We start from the raw sequence: 13,857 nt of genomic DNA on the forward strand, positions 1-13,857 counted from the left end.
AAGGAAAGATTACATTTGAAGCTGTGAGTGTCTCAGCATCAACAAGGCCTGGATTGGTAAACGGCTAAACATCAGCAAGGCCTTTTACATATATGTCAAATACATATTTGTCAAACCCAAAGTCAGGCTTATTGATGGAATGTTTTAGTTTTTCTCTTTGGTGTCTTTGCACACCGACAGTCCTGGTAACATCCTGTCTGTTTTTTTCATGTGGGATTTGAGTCTTTCATGTGGAAAAAACAAACAGCATAGCCTTGTGTTCAGAGATGACTGATACAGTACGCCAAACACTCATTTACATGTTAATATTTACCCAAACTGACTTACAATTATATAAGCTAGTGTTGAGGTCAAGTGCCCAGCAGTAGGCAATGATTGATGGGAAGTCAAGGACTCTTGTTCTCTGGCTGGATGCTCTAAACACTGGGGTTCCTACTTCCCTCTCCACTGTAGGACGTCGTGCGTACTGTATAAACATCACCATGCTGTTTAGTAGTGGATGTACAGATGGGGGAACTTGGGAGTAGTAACCTTACCCGCGGGATCTCAATGCACCGTCTGCAGCATTCTGCACCACCGCTCACATGCCCATAGAGGGCGCAGTAATACTACTCATTGGCCTATTGCTGTAGCCTCATCTGGCACATTAGATGAGCCTACCTTGTTCTCAAACTCCTTGTTCTCCGTCTGGTTGTAATTTAATTATTACAAACATACAGTAGCCTATCTATCTATAGTATCTATCTCTGTAACTGACGTCGGGTCTGTATCTGTTAACCAGGGCTTTAAAACAAAATTATTTTTAAATCGGTTCGCTCCGAGCAGAACCAGCATATTTAACGTTTCCTTTCTCGTGTTCCGGCACCAACATAGCGTTCCTGAACCGGTTAAGAACGAAAAATAACGTTCCGTTCACCGTTCCGGGGGTGTTATTAAGACTATAGGCATACAGTATGTCTTGTAAGGTATAACCTAAACAACAAGTCTAGGGTTGTGGTGGCCTTATTGCCAACAATATTAGCCTTGGTGATGTGTGCTGTAGTGTAGCCTTGTTGATTATTTTACAAGAAATATGCAACATTAGTCCTATTCCCGTATGCCCTTAATCCACACCGTAAACTATGCGCAGGTCTATCATAAGTCATCATCATAGCTCATCATCCCTTTTAAAATATTTTCTTGTACTGTTGCTGCAAGCTATTTTATTCTGCGCCTGTAGGCCTATTGTTTGTTTTTATTTCGTTTTAGAATGTTTTATGTTATTTATAAATAATTAGTCACCTCATTCATTCATCTGCGCAATCCCTATTGTTTATGCTGCGTTCCTTTTGTATGGGAGCTCCGGATTTGGCGCCTATACACCTAATACTTAGTCTATCGTCTGACATCCGCGGTCTTTAATATTATAGTAATTTAACTTATGCTATTCAATGATCAGGGTTGCACGGCATATTGTCACTAAAGTGTGCTCATATTAATTAATGTAGCCTAATCATTTGGTTTGTGAAAGTCAAGACGTGACGGAAATCTGTGCAACAATGGGCTATGACTAGATTCCAAGAGGCGCGCTAGTTATCACAGCCTAATTGCCGAGTTGAACTCTGAAGGAGGCAGACCATTAAATTCGCAAAACATAGGTTTATGCATACTAGTATAGGTTTATGCATACTAGTATACATCCAAGCAACTGTCACAAAGTACTCCATGTTTTAAATAGCCAAACCATACTTGGAGCGAGATGCGCAACGAGTAAAAATTGGCTTCCGCTGAATGTTGGTTATAAAGATAGACGAACTTTATTGCAGACACACAGGTCCATATAAAACATTATATTTGCACAGTAGGCTATTATTTCTTTCACTTTATTATTTGCATCATTCTTTGTGGACCAATGTTGGAATAAATTTGCCTTTGAACGTTATTGCCCTCTCTGACATCCGCGTTCTTTATGTGAAATCTAGTTTTAGCCTACTGAATCATTACAGGCTATAGGCTAGCCTACTCTTCTTCAATTAAACAAAATAGATCACATTGATATCTTTGCTAAGTAATAAGCTGTAAGGACAGGCTGAACTACTGTTTTGCACTGGCAAACAAAGGAGAGTGTGTGACAGCCCTGTGCAACGCTTGCAAATTGGCTGCCGCTGAGTGGTTGGGAAACATCAAGAATAGTCATGCATCTTAGCTTGCAGAATTTGATAAAGATCATCAATTTTTCTAAATAGCACTTGTTGTAGAAACTTGGGAATCCTGTTTTAGACTAGTCATGTAATCGGTTACAAAACCACCGTGTAGTTGTCAGTGAAAATAGTCGCTGCGCACATACCTAGTCTGAACTAGGCTATGGTGTGTTGTTGTAATATCTAAATCTCTTCATTTTGCTAAGCAAGCATTTAAGATCCTGACTGTGAAATAACAGATTTAGGGGATTTTACATTACAAAAACAGGACAAGATGTAGGCTATAAATTGAATACATTTAATTTAGCCTATTCGGCCATAAAAGGCTCAGCTTTCTTCTTTTTTAAAATTATTTTTAAGTTATATAGGCCTACTACAAAGAACGAAAAAATAACGTTATTAACCGGTTTTAAAGATTTCAAATTAACGTTTCTGTTCTGGAACAAAGACCATTTCGTTTTCGTTTTCGTTCCTGTTTCTGTTCCTCATAAAATACCGTTCGTTTTCGGTTTCCGTTTCTTGAACCGGTTCGGAGCCTTGCTGTTAACTCATATGGAACAAGGTATCGGGACAAGTAGAGGTTTAACACAGTAGGCTAGCTAACTAGCTATCTAGCAGATTGTTCTCATATGGAACATGGCATCAGGACGAGTTAGCTAGTTAACAGAGCTGACCAAAGATGTGTTCGAAATGGTTCACTCACTCCCTATTCCCTTGTGTTGCTCGTATAGTGAACTACATAGGGAATGAAACTTTGAAAATACATGGGAGTGATTGCAACTATGGCTCATTCACCTCCATGTATTCCAAACGCAAAAACAACGGCAGTGAAAAACAACCCGAGTCTGGTAATGATGAGTTTGTAACCCCGATAGTGTATTCAGCCTGTTATTTTGACTATTTTGGTTCTTGAAGTAGTGTTTTTACAGTGAACTTTTAACATTGAAATCACTTCCGCATCGCACCCCCAATTACGTCAGACTGACCAATATGGCTGCCAGGTGAATAAGGCGAATTGTGCTTAATTCATTGATAATGCATCTTGTTAGGTAGAAAATGTCTATCAGAATGCTGTGACACAATAAATAGAAGGGAATATTAATCAATGTAACTTGACTAAACTTGGAAACTCATTTCAATGATGCCGAGCATATAGGCTACATAGACATTAATAGGCAACACTCAATAAATACTGCAGCACTATAATACGGTATGCTATGAATTTGATAATGTCAGAGTTGCTCAGAGTTTAGCGGGACTGGCTCAGAAGAAATGCATTTAGCCTGCAGCTTGACCGTAGCTAGCGAGCTAGACAGCTACAGTAGGAACAGGACTGCCCCTCCCCACCCTACTAACACAATCAGGTTGCAGCAATGTTGCAGAAACGTGCAATTTAGACTTTTGTATGGTCCACTCAACGTCAAGTTAAACGTGCATGCAACGCAAACGCGGTATCTGCACACAAGTTGCTGCAACGTGCATGTCCAACGTGTCTGCAACGTGCCTGCAATGTGTACACAACGTTGTGATTTCCGCGATGATTTCGATGTATATTGCTGCAACGTTGTATACACGTTTATATATTACTTTGTTACGTTGCTGCAACGTGGTCTACACTTCCGTTGGCTACATTTATAATTTGCATTACAAAACAAATCAGCTCCTTGCACAAGCTCCACTACTTCCTGAAACTCTTTACAGGCATATTTCTTTACCGTCCTATACTATTGGATAGCAATAGCGATGAATCCGGTGTGCAGCACACCTGATCAATCACTTCCATCCACTAGTATAGGACAGGAAAGAAATACGCCTGTAGAGTGTCAGGAAGTAGTGGAGCTTGTGCAAGGAGCCTATTAATGTCATAGTCAATGCAGCAAGCAAAATTATGGTACAAAAGTTATGACACAACACCATTCAGTCAAGAACAATTTATTTTATTAAAAAAGTACACAATGTCTGGCCTGCAACATGATAAACAAGTTTAAAAACAAAAAGGATTTAAAAAAAAAAAATACAAAAAGTTATTTACAAAAAAAGTTATTTAAAAAAAAAAAAGGCAGGCTGTGCTCAGATGGGGGGGGGGGGGGGGGCTGTGCTCAGATGGGCTGCGGGTGGGCGTCAGATGGGCTTGGGGGGGGGCTGTGCTCAGATGGGCTGCGGGTGGGCGTCAGATGGGCTGGGGGGGAGCTGTGCTCAGATGGGCTGCAGGGGGGCGTCAGATGGGCTGGGGGGCAGCTAGGAAGGGAAGTCTTCCTCATCAGAATGCTGGGGAGTGCTCAGATGGACTGTTCTTGGATGGGCTGTGCTCAGGCGGACTTCTGCAGATACCTAAAGACACAATGAAATGGCCGTAAATACACAACGCACATACATGCACAAAAAAGTGGTACACAATCTTTGGAACCATGCAGTGTCACTGGGTAGGAGAAACCAAAAAAAAAAGACATCACTTACCCTTCTGCATTTAGCAGGGGCATGTTTCAATGTCTCCTGCAGCTGGGCGGCCACCTACGCCATCATAGCCTTTGGCATGGAGACCATCACTGCACCTTTAAGTTATCAAGAAAGGTAATGGTTTCAATTCACATCGGTCATGGAACAAAGACGATGTATTAAAAAATATTCAAAATATGAACCATTTCTTACGTGTTAGAACATTGAAGAGTGTCATACTCTTCAGTGGCTTCTTCCCCTTCTTCCCACGCACACTGTAGGCGCTCCACACCGCATGTGTGGCTACAGCTGACAGCACCCGCCGGACTGTGTCCGCCAAGTCTCTGCCACCAATGGCACCTAGGTATTGTGTCTGCAAAACAAAGACAGTCATTTACTGTACCCTTCCCTGCACTGCAAAAATAAGACAAAGTTCTGCCCTGCAGACACTCACCATCTTCCTCTGATGTTCCCGGTCCTTCAACCTGGCCTCACAGACCTGCAGCTCCTCGTCCGTTTGGGCAGGGTTCAGTACATCCAGCACTTCTCCCTGGGCTCCAGACTCCCCAGGCCGCATGCTCTGGGCCAGTTCCCTCACAGTCCGTGCAAGCTCACGGAGTTGCTCCCGCATCTCTGAGAACTGCTGATGTACAGACCTCTGGAAATCTAGATAAACACAGATGTGGCTATAAGTACATTGACATAAAACTAAATGAAACTCAAAATATATCCCTGCATGCAACATGAAGTAGTCCCATACCAGCATCTGCAGAGCAGCATCGATTAGGTAGAGGGGTACATGGAGTCAATGGTGCTGGAGCCGTTTTATTGGGCGACGGCATCACAGACCTAACTGAAAAACAAAAGGGATAAAGGAAAGGGATTAGCAGGAAACTGTATGGTGTTGGCAGCATGCTTTGGCTTCTAGCATTTGAAGGAAAATAAATTAAGACATTAACAGGTAGACATCACAACACCACAGCAGTACATGCCACTCTTACCTGGTCTGGCTGGGGTGCTATACATGAAGCCTGGGCTCGCATGGTTTTCGCTCACAGGGGATGAGCTCGGAAAATCTGCAAGATGAGTAAATGGTATTCAATCTAAAAAAGCCAATCACAGAGCTAACTGAAAACCTAAAGGGATTAGCAGGAAACTTTATGGTGTTGGCTTTGGCTTCTGGCATTTGGAGGGAAACTAAATAAAGACAAGACAGGTAGACACCACAGCAGTACATGCCACTCTTACCTGGTCTGGCTGGGGTGCTGTATGATCTGGCTGGGGTGCTATAAATGGGGCCTGGGCCCCGCTCGCCCACATGGGACAAGCTTGGAAAATCTGCAAGATGAGTAAAATGGTATTCAAAATAAATAAAAAATAGTCCAACTATCAGTGTGCAGTAGGCATAGACATTTCATTTCAACACAAACATGCAGTTTCAGTTTTAACAGGAACGCCTGTTTTTGACTCGAACTCCAACAATACACACCGATATTACTAATGTGGCAAACAAAGCTGCCTCCATCTTTGTTTCGAGCTAACGCTATTGTCTATGATACCGCGGTTACCTCGTGGGTGGCATTGTTCTCAGTCTCCCACTTTCCAGATAAATGGAAATATATAAAGCATTATCTTGGCTTCGCCTTCACTGTTGCCTATGTAATATTAGCCTAAGATTCGTGATGGCCTTAGAAAGCCTGACACGAGCGAGCTCCCAATGTGCGTCTCAAATTCAGCAGAGTCTAAAAAACAATTCATATTTCCCTCAGTCCAGCGGCCATTTTAGTGTTCAACGTTACCTAACACAAACTACCAGCTCAGACCGTTCGCTTATGTTTCTGCAAATGTTCGCGGCGAACACAAAGCCAGCAGTAACAGAAAAAAGGTTTTATAGGTGCAATAGTTTGTCGGAGTATTTGCAATATTGTCTAAACGTTAGCCAAGTTCGGGCCTTGACTTAGCTAGCTAACATTAGGTAGCGTGCTAGCTAGCATTAGGTAGCATTAGCTAACATTAGGTAGCGTTAGCTAACATTAGGTAGCGTTAGCTAACATTAGGTAGCGTTAGCTAGCATTAGGCAGCGTGCTAGCTAGCATTATGTAGCGTTAGCTAGCATTAGGCAGCGTGCTAGCTAGCATTATGTAGCGTTAGCTAGCATTAGGTAGCGTTAGCTAGCATTAGGTAGCGTGCTAGCTAGCATTAGGCTTCCAATTCCTGAACTTAGTTTAGCGTTCAGGTTATGAGTTACTTCTGTTTACTTAAATCTTATATTACCGGTAAGTAAACAAATAAATAGCTAAACCAACGGTCAAATCAATGTAATTTGATGAGAAAAAAACCCCCGAGGTAACTGGTATAACTTACCAGATCTGAAGTGCGCACCACACTGTGTTTGTTGGTCCCCAATCTGCTCTCTTTATGGCTTTAAACCACAGCTTTCGACGGTTCCTCTGAAAAGGGTGACATCTCGAGGGGATGCTGAAGAATCTGAGGCCATCATCTTGTCCTTTTCTGTTTGTACAGTTCACAGCACAGCAGCTTTGAGGCATAATAAGCTACATGAAACGGAGCTCCTGGCTACTGTGGCTAGCGTTGCCTTTTTACCCAGAGGCCTCGTGCTCGCTCTGCTGTGACGTAGGCGGCGAACCCATCTATAGGGAGGGAAAATAATCTCATCGCCCCCTAGTGGAAGCGTTCCATAATGCCGAGAGAATGAATGGGATTTCTCGACACGTCTTTTGAAAAATGATATCTTGGTCGACACCGAAAAGTTAGTAGAATTTTTTTTAATTAATGAAAAAGCATTCAATTTATAACAAACAGGTAAATATACAATCAATAACATTTCTAAGATGCGTTATTAACCTCAACATACAGTACAATATGAAGGATATAAGCGAAAATAAAATAAAAAATAAAAAAGACAGGAGCAGTTTGGCAAAGAATCCTGCCTACTTTAACTGTGAACCAAGCAAGCAGTGACGTCACGGGATAGCCCGATTGCAATCCTATTGCTAGCCTAATAGGACTTTAATCCAACGTCACTGCAACGTTATTTAATGACGTTGCAGGGACCCATATTGTCAATGTTTCTGCAACGTTGCAGAAAAGTCTAATTAGACTTAGGAGGGTAAAGTTATTTTCGACCTTAGATGGACGTTGTCACAACATCGCCTGATGGTAACGTTGCAACTTACCTAAGTACAACTTATGTGCAACGTTGCTGCAACCCACTGTGTTAGTAGGGCACTTCCCAATGCTATTTATATTCAAATAAGCTTGATGAGCTGTGGGGTGGGGAGGATAACCAACGCAAACAGTCACCAACATATAGCCTACACTTTCATCCCTGTTTGTCTTCCATGTCTGGTGCGCATTCGCTGCTTTCAAAATAATCTCGAATCCAAGCTCTAATTGTAATCTCTATCTGCGTTGCTGTGATTACAATATATTATAGCCTATTATTACTCGGCTGCTGTTCACATTATTTATTTATTTAGGTAGCCTACGTTATTTGACTGTCTACTATGGTCAGCCATCCAGTCAATGACGTCAAGCTGTAGCCTAGGCTAAATGCATTTCTTCTGAGCCAGTCCCGCAAGCAGCTCTGATTAAATTCATAGGTTACCGCATTACAGTGCTATAGTAGGCTATTTATTGATTGTATATTTAATGTCTTTGTATGCTTGTCAACATTGAAATGAGGTCCCCCGATGATAGCAGGCCATTGTAAATCCAAGTGTTGGCGAGACTTGAATATGACGACACGTATTGAACAGGTTTATATCAGTAATGACGCAGAAGTTTGTAGGTATACAACTGACTGTTCCTTATTTGAATCTCTCTAATTAGTTGATTTTACAATCTAAACTTACACACAGCGGCTGTACCTCAAGTAGTTGGTTGTCATCAACATTCTCTGCAACCTTTGTTGCTTAAAGGAGTAGTAAAGGGAAAAATCATGGTTAGCACGTTAAGGTTACTTATGATCATATACAATGGTTCAGATCAAAACGTTGACAAAACTAGCACTTTTGAGAAAGGCTGATAATTGCTCTACCACCATTTAGGTCATACAATGGATGTGGGTGGGCACCTTGAAAAATCATTCAAACACATGTTAAACTCTCGAATTCAAAGACAAGAAGCTCACCGAGGGGGAAATTGGTGTCCGTTGGTGTTCTGACATCAAACAGATGTTTCAAGTATGAATCCTGTAGGGTTTTATTGATCATTTTATGAAATCCATTGACTTGTATTGACGCAACCGTTGTAGATGTGTAGATCAATCCGCAGAGGGGATTCAGGAAGCGGAACTACTTACGCAGTGTTTCCCATACGTTAATTCATCCATGGCGGCCCGCCATGGATGAATTTGTCCCGTCATAGCTGCAACATTTAGGTTATCAAAAGTTTTTACTTCTCTAAATAAATAAAACTCAAACGCTATTAGGTTTTGCGCTGTGCTCATGGTACTCTGATGGGCTACTCCCCCTCCCCCGCAAATCGCGTGGATTGAAATAGGTTGCGTGCCAATCACACTTGTTGGAAGTGTGAATTGCACACAGCTGCATTGATTCACGCTGGAATTCCACACGGAGTTGAGATACGGTTGTGTGAGGTAAGTTAACGTTAGCTACTTACAATATATACAATCCATATTGAATATCCACTGTAGTTGTCTACTTGTCCAAACATAATTTGGGCTATGCTGCAACGTTCATTTTCCAGTCTATGTAATGCGAATTTTCCAGCTAGCAAGCTAGACTGTTAATTGGCTACCAGAAACATTACCTAGCTAAAGTTCGGCTAGCACTAGCTAACGTTAGCTATATAGGTTTGCATGTAATGTTAGTCAGGCCAATGTCATTGAAAACCGGAACAGTCTGAAGCTTAGCTAATATGTTTGTACTCTTGACTTTCAGGTCATGAGTACCAGACCAATATATACATTGTTCAAGAAGAAAGTGAAAGTAGAAGCAGATGAAGAAACTGCTGTGGAGCCTGAGGTAACGTTGGCTTGCTAGCTAGGATAATGTAGCAATAGATGCCAAGTCAATAGCCAAACATGCCTATGAATTGCCTATGAATAATTATTATTCATATGCTTTTGTCAAAAAATAAAGTGGATAAACTAAAAGTGAAATGTTTATTTACAACAGGAGAGACGGCTTCTCCAGCCAGCAGCCGCAGCCAGCATAGCCAGTGGCGGGAGAGGGACAGAGAGAGAGAGAGAGAGGGACTGACTGACTCAGGCAGGAGAGCTTCCTATCCATCCAGCAGCCAGCAGTCTCTCAGAGAGGGACAGAGAGAGAGGGACTTGACTCTGACTCTCAGATGGCAGGAGGGCAGGTAGAGGCAGCAGGGCAGGTAGCTCCCTCACTCATCATTCTCTCTCTCACACACATACTCTTTCTCTCTCACACACACACTCGCACTTTGTTAGTGTCAGAGGCTCATTAGATGGTAGGAAGGAGGGAGAGAGGGTGGGAGATATATTAGACCAGTAAGATGTCCAGGCCCTCTGCCCTGGTGTGTGGCAGCTGTTAGTGTCAGAGGGGAAGCCTCGTTCAGACTGCACGATTGCCATCTCTGAGGGATCTCTATAAGATGATGGTCAGCTGGCTCTTTTTAGCAACTGCAGTCATTTCAGCTTCCACTGGCACATTTTCTCCCAGATTTTTCTTTTTCAGAACTGACATTTTTAAGGGCTCATGTCCGCAGTATGTTGCATTAAATAGCCTTTTGTACAGTAGATGGAAATGTGGTCTTTGGCACATTGAGTTGTTTGTCATGGTGTTACCTGTATTTTCATTAAAAAAAGACTGGGCACGACACTGGATGTTATTTAATATTGATTATTATGTATTAAAGTCCTGTCTCGTTTACCATGATTTGTGTATGACTACTTCTTTGCCATCCCCTTTCATAACCAAATGTGGTTTGATGATTAAATTGCTATGGCTTCTTGATTTTGCGCTCAAAGTGCGCCAAATTGATGCATTTAAATTAACAATGTTAAAAATTCTCCCGGGGGGGCATGCCCCCGGACCCCCCTAGGGTCGGAGGTCCACCCCCCATAGCTGCCCAAAATCCTGTGGGAAACACTGACTTACGGTAGCTATTGTTATTGTTTATGTTGCTAGGCTACCTAGTTTGTGGAAGTTTACACACGTATGTGTTCAGGAAGGTGGGCATACGACCCACTCTCTACATATTCCAGAGGGAAGCAAAAAAAACAGTATCACCCAGGGCCAGAAAATTCTTCCTTGACCCCTCTCAACGGACAGAGAAGTGGGCGAGGCATGCCTATGCAGAACATCACCATAGTCAAGACAGATAATGTTGATATTAATGAAACCTAACCCTGCACAATGATTTACCTGTTAACAGGGGAAAAACAGGACTTATTGAGGCTTACTGAACTAACAACATACATTCTGTATATGGTACTGCCTGCATTGTCGTAGAGCTGCTGCTAGATTTTAAGACAGCATTGCACATTTTGAGCGCACTTCATGTGCAAACTCTGTTTTGCTTGCTTCATGTTGTCGTCTGACTCTGTGAGTGCAAATGTTGCTAGTCATGTGGAATTGGCATCTGAAATGGTAACACATTGCCCCCCTTCTGTTGGATTTCTGTTGGAGTCGTTTTCCCCCACATCCCAGTTGAAACAAAAATTGACCATTTTAATTGATAAGATTAATGGGTTAGAATTCTTATCAGAGGTTATCGTTTAAACGATTAACTGTTCACATCCCTACAGGACTGCAGGATAAATATTGAGAGACAGGAAATGAGAGATGGAGATGAGAGAGACAAGATAGAGAGACGAGGGAGAGAGACAGAATGACAGACAGGTAATTGAGAACTCATCATCTGCCTAACCTCTGGAGTTAGAATCTGTAGTTAGAGTCTTAGAATCGGCAGTTTTAACTCTAGGTTACCGTATGTTAATTTCATCCCTACTCCCTAGAGTGGTGAGATCTAGCCATTTTGAAGGCTAGCATGTCTGCCATTGTGGGGTGTCGTCCAAAATCTAATGAAAGTATTGTGTAGCCTAATGTACACACATGGCTGTCCAGAAAAGTTGGCTTAACTCTTTTTAGCGCTAGAGCGCCAGGGCAGAGGGCTTGGTTTCTTCTTTTTCCAATTGACAAAAGTTTAACTTTGTGGTAAAAATGATGACACCCCAATGGCTGTCATTTTTCTTTAGACCAGAATCTAAAAGTACAGTATGGGGATATGGAAATATATTTCTGAACTAATTATATGCCAATATTAAATGAATGTGATGCTTTGAAGGCTCAAAAATTGCACTGCCAATGAATATTAGGTTAGAAAATACGATTTAATGCAACTGGTAGCCTATAAACCATGTCCACTTCTGGTTTATATCTGAATACACACACTATTTTCGATCCATTAGGCCTACCTCTCCAGAACTATGTCCAGTTAAATGCCGTTTATGATGGAGAAAAATGTAACAAGCAACAACATAGAGGAGCCTGCATTTTAATTTCCATTATTATCTTCCGAGGTAATACAAATTATTAGCGTAGCCTACGGACTCAAATGAACGACTCAGGAGACTGATCGGAACAAGGTAAACATACAAGTAGCCTACATATACTTCTAACAACTGACCATACAAGTAACAACTTAGCCTGCATCTTAATTTCCATTATTATCTTCCGAGGTAGCCTAAATACACATTTAGACCGATCAGAACAAGGTAAACATACATGCTTATCAAAAACGGCAAACAGACAAGTGCTTACTTCGGCTGTATCGACTGATTAACAACTCAAGTCCTAGAGGAATTTTGGGCAAAATACAAATTAGCTCACCGTCATGTGATGTGTTGCTCAATACGAGTCGGGTGTTTGCGTGATGTATGGCTCAAGCCATGTCTTTTCCCCATAACGTTGCTGCAATGGATATAAAGTCTGTCGGTGGGATGGGAGTTGGACACGCAGGAGTTCTTTCTTCATTATTGCTATTATTGCTATTTCTTCACTCAGGTCTAAATCATTTTTTATCAGAAAAATGGTTTAACTACACAATTGTATCCCTCAATGTTAGAGGGTAGAATTCACCATTCAAGCGCGCTCGAGTTCTTGATCTTATGAGAAGGAAGGATGTAGACGCAGCTCTATTGTCTGAGACACATTTAATGCCAAATGATGTACGACGTATGCAAAACGGTTGATATAGACACAGACACACACACACACACACACTCTCTCTCTCTCTCTCTCTCTCTCTCTCTACCCCCACACATGAAAATATAACAATTTACAATAGCCTACCGCACAGTAACAGTATGTCAGTATGTGACAAGTGTTTTTGTCTTAGCTGTCGCTCCTCAGTGGGACTTCTGGCACTCCTTGCTTGCCACAATCCTCCTCAGATTTGGCTTGTATTCCGTTGTGGCCACTCTAAGCAGTTCCTTCACATGTGTGTCAGTCAAAACAGATCTGTGCTTGGATTTCACGAGTTTCAGGGTAGAAAACACAGACTCACAAACATATGTGGACCCAAACATTGAGAGTAGCTTGAGCGCAGCCCGTTTGAGCTGGGGATATTTTTCCATTGGCACTGTTTTCCAAAACTCAATGGTTCCATCCTTCAGAACAGACTTCAGTCTGTCATCCTCCGACAGTTCAATCATCTCCATCTCCAACGCTGCTTCATCTGTGACAAGCGGGGCTTTTAAACAGTCTGTCTCCGCACTGAAAGGATCGCCGAGGAACGTAACCTGTGGCCTTTTCAGCTGTAGGTCCTGGAATCTGGTCACAAAACTCTCTGTCGCATATTGGGCTGTCTGCTTTTGCAGGGCGGCTGATGCAGCATGTTCACTTGCTTTTTGCAGAGAGGGGAGGTGCGTAAATTCTCCCTTTTGAAGTTGCGCTTGAGTTTGTTGACAAACGCAAACACACTTTGCACCAGGTCAGGCAGCATCTTTAACTCCCCCTGCAGGCCCAGGTTGAGTCTGTCCAGATGACTCAGCATGTCGACCAAAAAAGACAAATCCATAATCCACTGGGGGTCTGACAGCTGTGGATAGTCCTTGTTCTTCTCCTCCATGAACAGCCTCACGGCATCCAAGAGCTCAAGGAAGTGAGACAGCACTTTGCCTCTTGAAAGCCCCCTCACAGTGCAGTGAAGCGGCAGGTCTCCGGAAGGCCTAGGTCCCGTTCAGCAATCAGGTTTTTGAATTGCCTGTGGTTAAGAGCGT

At 42.3% G+C, this 13,857-nt stretch overlaps 1 protein-coding gene and 1 long non-coding RNA gene across 2 annotated transcripts in view; one reads left to right on the forward strand and one right to left on the reverse strand.

The window, feature by feature from the left end:
* Positions 1 to 13,857, forward strand: part of kaznb (kazrin, periplakin interacting protein b) — a gene marked incomplete at both ends in the record, with an annotated part of 155,122 nt that overhangs the window by 18,840 nt on the left and 122,425 nt on the right. The window lies entirely within an intron of this gene.
* Positions 4,336 to 4,979, reverse strand: LOC311315630. The gene is made up of 3 exons (XR_014630679.1): positions 4,830 to 4,979; positions 4,638 to 4,732; positions 4,336 to 4,511 (listed from the first exon to the last, which is right to left on the reverse strand). It is a non-coding gene; the product is annotated as an uncharacterized lncRNA (long non-coding RNA).

This window comes from Borostomias antarcticus (genome assembly GCF_949987555.1).
Source record: "Borostomias antarcticus genome assembly, chromosome: 11".
Taxonomy (NCBI): Eukaryota; Metazoa; Chordata; class Actinopteri; order Stomiiformes; family Stomiidae; genus Borostomias; species Borostomias antarcticus.